The sequence below is a fragment of the Melanotaenia boesemani genome, chromosome 2 (genome assembly GCF_017639745.1).
Source record: "Melanotaenia boesemani isolate fMelBoe1 chromosome 2, fMelBoe1.pri, whole genome shotgun sequence".
Classification (NCBI taxonomy): Eukaryota; Metazoa; Chordata; class Actinopteri; order Atheriniformes; family Melanotaeniidae; genus Melanotaenia; species Melanotaenia boesemani.
In genome coordinates, this window is record NC_055683.1 from 3,680,103 (window position 1) to 3,686,872 (window position 6,770).

The window sequence follows — 6,770 nt, forward strand, 5'->3', positions numbered from 1 at the left end:
ATCTATCAAAGCTCTGTACGGGGCACCAGAGGCCTGTGTGCAGGTGAATGATGAGGACAGGGAGATGCTCTCTCTCCCACTCTCTCCTCTCTGTGAATAATCTGGGTCAAGAAATAAAGGAATCAAATTTAGATATCGGTATTAATGACTTTAACCTCAGTAATTTATTATATGCTGATGATGTTGTCTTGGTTGCGGAAGAAGAATTTAAAATGTTGGATATTATGAGAAAGTGGTGCAACAAATGGAGACTTTCTATCAATGTTGACAAAACAGAAAGAGTTAATTTTAGATTTTTGCCTTTGGGCAAACAGCTTGTGTGCTCTAGCACCTAAATGTGTTTTGGTTTAGTTTTTCATGAAAATATGACTTTGTCAGAAGGCAGAAGAGCTCTGAGTCTGCAGGAAAGGCATTAAGAGTCATACTTAATGAGATGACGAACTCAGTTTTTTTACATTTATTTTCTTATTTATTTATTTACTTTTTTTTTTTTTTTTTTTTTTTTTTTAGCTTGTCCTGTCCAGCATGGTGGCAGCTGAATGATGGTCTGGCTGCTGTGTTGTGCTGAACAAATTTGCTCTGCCAAGAGGAGCTTTATGGGTATAAGGCTCCTCTTAATAATCTCTTTTCTTTCTTTCTTTCTTTCTTTCTTTCTTTCTTAAAATATATTGTTTTATCTCATTTATTTGGAATTATGGAATTTATGTAATCTTGCTGGACCTGACCAGAGGGGACAGAAAAGACAGAAGAATAATGAAGAGAAGTAATAAGGAAAGTGGAAAATAGGAAAGGGAGACAAAGATCCAGTAGGTAGATGCAACGAGCTTCATTCCAACCTAACACCAGACAACCAGCTGCTACACCTGTACAGAAACACAACAGAGAATTTCCTACAGCTTTTACAGGTAAACTAAGCAGACAATCATCAGGAGTTTCTAAAAATAACTAAGACAGCAAAAACAACATGTATCACAACAACAACCAAAGAACCAGAAACACACACTCCTGAACCAAAGCATCTCTGAGTGTATGAACCCACTGGACACCTCAGTGACTGTGTCAGCATGCAGAGGATGAGGACTGATCAGAGATGAGTGTGATCCTACAGGTTTTGATTGTTCGTTCATGTGTACTCCAATAAAGAAAGAAAGAAAGGAAGGAAGGAAGGAAGGAAGGAAAGAAAGAAAGAAAGAAAGAAAGAAAGAAAGAAAGAAAGAAAGAAAGAAAGAAAGAAAGAAAGAAAGAAAGACAGAGATTTTTTTATTTTTTAACATGGACTTTTATTCCATTCTTTATTCCACATCTCAAGACAAACGTGGAAACTGATTTAATAATTGTTGTAACAAATAAATGAACTAATCTTATTATTTTAATTTACTCAAATTACTTTTTTAATAGCCATTTAAATAAATGCTTCTGAACATATTTATCTATGTTGTTTATTTATTTGCTTGTTTATTTATATTGGTATTTTTGACCCTCTGAACCAGAGATGGCGTTTTCTCTTCACCTGCAGTAGCACTAATGACCACTAGAGGTCACTGGTTGTCTGACATAAACCCAGTGAACAACTGTGTCCTTGTATTTACCAACATTCATACATGTCCTCACTGAAAAATCACAGTGGATTCACAAAAAAGCTAAAAAAAAATACAACTTGAGATGGATTTATTTATTTTGATGGTTTAACCCAAAATATGTTATTATTTTTAATCCTCCCTGCACGTTGTACTCAGTTTATTAGATGAGAGGACCGTGTTGCACTGACTGAGATAAACAGCATTTGTTGGGGGTTTAAATTACTAGATGTAGAAATAGCCACTTAATATTTCATTTGTATGTCAACCAGTGTGAAATAAAAACACATGTCCAATCATGGTCTAGTACAGGGATCCCCTACTCTGGTCCTCAAGGCCCACTACCCTGCAGACATTCCATGTTTCCCACAGTCAGGTGTGTTGCAGCAGGGAGACATTTAAGACCTGCTGCAACACACCTGACTGTGGGAAACATGGAATGTCTGCAGGGTAGTGGGCCTTGAGGACCAGAGTAGGGGATCCCTGTACTAGACCATGATTGGACATGTGTTTTTATTTCACACTGGTTGACATACAAATGAAATATTAAGTGGCTATTTCTACATCTAGTAATTTAAACCCCCAACAAATGCTGTTTATCTCAGTCAGTGCAACACGGTCCTCTCATCTAATAAACTGAGTACAACGTGCAGGGAGGATTAAAAATAATAACATATTTTGGGTTAAACCATCAAAATAAATAAATCCATCTCAAGTTGTATTTTTTTTTAGCTTTTTTGTGAATCCACTGTGATTTTTCAGTGAGGACATGTATGAATGTTGGTAAATACAAGGACACAGTTGTTCACTGGGTTTATGTCAGACAACCAGTGACCAGTGAGGATCCTCCACAGAGCTGGTTGGTCCGAGAGCTTGAAATCCAAATCTGTTGACTTATTTTTCTTTGTCCACATTATGAGACTAGTTTTACACTTTGTCTTAGCCAAAAGGCCGAAAATGTAGTTATCTTCTTTAGATCCAGTTTTAATTGACCTTGTGAAGTAAAAGTTGGTAGTTGGCCTGTTCCAGCCAATCAGTGGATGTGATTTGTGCAGTTTGAAATGTTAGTGCTCAACATGTATAAATATTTAAATATATTTATTTGAAAAGGTTGGGTTTTTAAATCAAATGTTAGAAGTGGTGGAAAATACAGAACATATTACTAATGTTAAACTTTTTTTTTTTCTTGACAGGGCAGTGCATTTTTATTCCAGGGGGGCAACATCCCAGTACGCCCCCACCCGGCAGCGGCTGAAATCTGTCATCATTTACATGTTACGCCCTTAATTAGTCGTGATCCAGAGGTCGAGCCCACTGAGGGCAAACCATGACGTTCTGCCAAAGAAAAGAAACTTTGTGGAGGATGAAAGCCTCCCTTGTGAGGTGGAATAGGAAGGTGGAGGTGAGGTGGAATCTTCTCTTCTCTACTTCCAATGTGAACTTCCTGCAACACGCAGTGAGCTTTTATCTGCGCATGCCTTGTTTGGCTCTAGCTTTGGAGTGTTACTCTTTAGCGCCCCCACAGCCTGTAGTATGTACTACAGCGATGTCATGGGGATGTTAAATCCTAGTTTTGAATCCTAGTTTTCGCCACCGTTTTCACACCTGAACCGGCTTCGGTGCCATGTGGACATAACGTCTTGTTATTTACTCTGGTGTGTGAAGGCTTTCAGATTTTCTTTTTAACATACAGAATTTGTTTTCATTATGTGAAGCACTTTGTGTTGCTTTGTGCAAAGATAGATTAAAATGATTTATGGACCACAGAAAATCCAGAACTGAAAAACTAACCGACTGGAGACGGCGTGAACACAGACTTTTCTTCCTTTCTCCCCAGTCAGCTCACTCTCTGATTGGCTACGTTCCATCCCACGTCACCATCCACACAGTCACAACTCAGGAGTCGTCGGCTTTCTACACACATGTGAAGAGTTTTGGTCGTAAATATTGAACACGTTCAATACTTCTGATTGTCGGCCACAACCCGTTTCAGAGAGGACTGTCGGGACGGATTCTCTCGTAACACACCTCAGAGCAAATGATCATTTTATAGAAAAATCTTAGAAGATTAAAGCTAGGCTAGGTACACACATAGAGATCATCTGGCTTTTTTATTCCGATTTTGCACCTTCCTGAGCAAAGACGTCAAATGCCCGATTCTTCAGAGCCACCACACACAGTATGATCAACACTGTTAAATGCCTGATTTTTATCTGCATGTGTGGTGTTTCAAATAGATAAAAAGTCTCATCAGATTTAATAATAATATATATTCATTCATTCTCTGTACCGCTTAGACAGTTACGGGTCGCAGGTAAGCTGGAGCCTATCCCAGCATTAACAGGTAAGAGGCAGGGTGGACCCTGGACAGGTCACCAGTCCACCGCAGGGCCAACACATAGGGGACAAACAACCATTCACACTCACGCTCACTCCGAGGGAGAATTAATCCAACATGCATGTCTTTGGACGGAGGGAGGAGCCAGAGAACCCAGAGAGAACCCACACATACACATGGAGAACATGCAAACTCCACACAGAAAGGCCACTGCCCCCCTCCCCCCAGCCGAGATTCAAACCAGCGACAACCTTCTTGGTAAATTTTATATTCACAGACCTAAATAGTCTAGTTATACACATTGTTTTTATCTTAAAAATGCTGTGTAAGAGAACCAAAACCCAACCAGAACACTGAATGTTTTTTTTTAAACTGCACCTGATTTCATTCTGGAGAAAATGAAAATCTAGCTCCACCCCTGGTCTCCAGCTTTTTCAGGTCAAAGCTGGCAGGTTCTTCCTCATCTTTCTCTCTCTCTCTCTCTCTCTCTCTCTCTCTCTTTATCAAGTATTAGTTGTTTGTACATGTTGGTTGTTAATAAAGTTTAGTTAAACGAAAAGAAAAAACATGGGGTCTGGCTGCACTTCACCAACCTTACCACAAGATGGCGACATTGAACCACTAATGCAGAAATGAAACTTCTTTAGAGGGAAGCGTCCCTGTTGAAGCTCTCCTCCGGATCCTGGTCCACTAACAGCTGATCTGTTTCAGCCCCTCCTGGCCGTGAGGCATGGACCCGACTCCTTCATTCAGCAGGAGGGGAATTAGAAATATGTTGAAGAGCTCCATGCACAGACCAGATCACGGCCACGGTCAGAGCGACTGACGCTCATTGAGCAGCAGGATCATGGAGCTGCTTCTGCTCCTGGCCACTTCTCTCCCAGCTGATGCACAGTGATCTTTACCAGGGTCCTTAAGCAGCCAGGGAGCTTAATGTGTATATCATACCTAATAAGAGGTCTCTCTGTTGAAAGAGTTCTTGTTTCCCTTTCATAGAGAAAGTTCTTTATCTAAAGCGAACCACAGAGACGGTTCCTTTAACTCTGTACATACATGACGGTGTGGTCATCCTGCAGTCTGATTCCTTCTGCTGCACCTCCACTACAGTTTAACTATATTCCCTTAAACTGTCCACGTTTACACATCAGGAATATTACATTCAATTTATTCAGCTTTACTGGAATAACAGTAAAATAATCTAACATAGAGCTCCAGCTGTTTGTTACACGCAACTTCATCCTCTCTCTGCGAGGATCCACCCACGCGTCAGTAGGTTGTAACATCCAGATATCAGGTCTTTTTCTAGTAGTCTGCACTGCGTCAGCCATCTGGACCATGCAGACCGGACACATCTCCGTCCTTTCTGATGTCCAGTCCAGTTCATGACGTCACGGTCCTAAACACAAAACGTTTTTCTCTTATTTTAACAACCAGACTGCAGAGCAAGCTGTCAGCAGGAAGATTATCTGTCTGGAAACTACCAGAAAAATCCTCAAGGATCGAGCCTACAGCAAACATGCAGTCTGAGGTTTTATTGTGGTGGATCATGGCTTACTTTCAACATCTGGAACCACGTCATTATTTTACCAGTGGCATTAACATTTCCTTTTATACCTCAATAAACTTTTTACTTCAATGTTCCATGAACTTTAAATTTTCTGTCATGTTGTGAGATTGTTTATTAACTGGTGCCATGTTCTGTCTGCACCTCAGTCTCTTTCTAATAACACTAATAAAACTTTATGTATAAAATATGTTTGTAGCTGAGACAAACATCAAGATGCAATTGTAGCACAGAACTAACAATAACCAGCAGGTTTGATCTGGTTCAGTCCTCCCAGAGGGCCAGACTGGACCCAGAGATCAGGAACCAGATCAGCAGCAACAGAACCAGGTGCGTTTTCCTCGAAACAAAATTCCAACTTCCGATGCAGGAATTCTTCTCCAGACATGTTTTTCTTCATTTTTAAACTTATTTGGCTTTTAGTTTTTTATTTGATCTATTAGAATAATATTTATATTGTAGAAAAATATTTCTGAGAAAGCAGTAAATCATTTTTGTAAATCTATAAAAATGGGGCCTGCTGGAGTCTTCCTCCTGCTGTAGTCTTCCTCTGGCTGGGGCCTTCCTCCTGCTGTAGTCTTCCTCTGGCTGGGGCCTTCCTCCTGCTGTAGTCTTCCTCTGGCTGGGGCCTTCCTCCTGCTGGAGTCTTCCTCTGGCTGGGGTTCTCCTTCTGGGCACATGCATGGTCGTTTCTGTGTCAAGCTGGCAGGGATTCCTGCTCTGGGGTAGCGGCTGATCTTCCGGGTCCTGGTGGCTGCCTGGTTGTCCTCTGATCTTTGCAGGGACTTGGTCCGTTTGTACAGTCACTGTTCATCCCTGATATTTTGCCCACACATCCACTGACCTGCTGATTCAGTCACCGCCTCATCCTGTGGGTTTAATCACCAACAACTACAAGTAGTTCATGTTTTCTTTGTGTTGCTGATGTTTCTGTTGTTGAGATTCATTTTTTCCAGCTTGGCTGTCTTTGATAGGTGCTCCTGATGATTGTCAGCTTTGTTTTCCTTGCAGATGTTGCAGGTGGTTTTCTGTTTCCAGGTGTGGCTGCTGGTTATCCAGTTTTTCCTGTTTCGACTGAACGGCTGATGCTGTTTCTTCCTATCTGGTGCATCTTTCCCTCCTTTTTCTTCTCTCGATTCTCTTTCTTTCTTCTTTCTTTCATCTTCATTCCTCTTGTCAATTCCAGCATTAATATGCAAATTCAGAAATAAACAAATCTAATTATAAAGAATAATACTTAAATATCAAAAGGGGCTTGATATCCATAAAACTCCTCTTGGCAAACCATTTT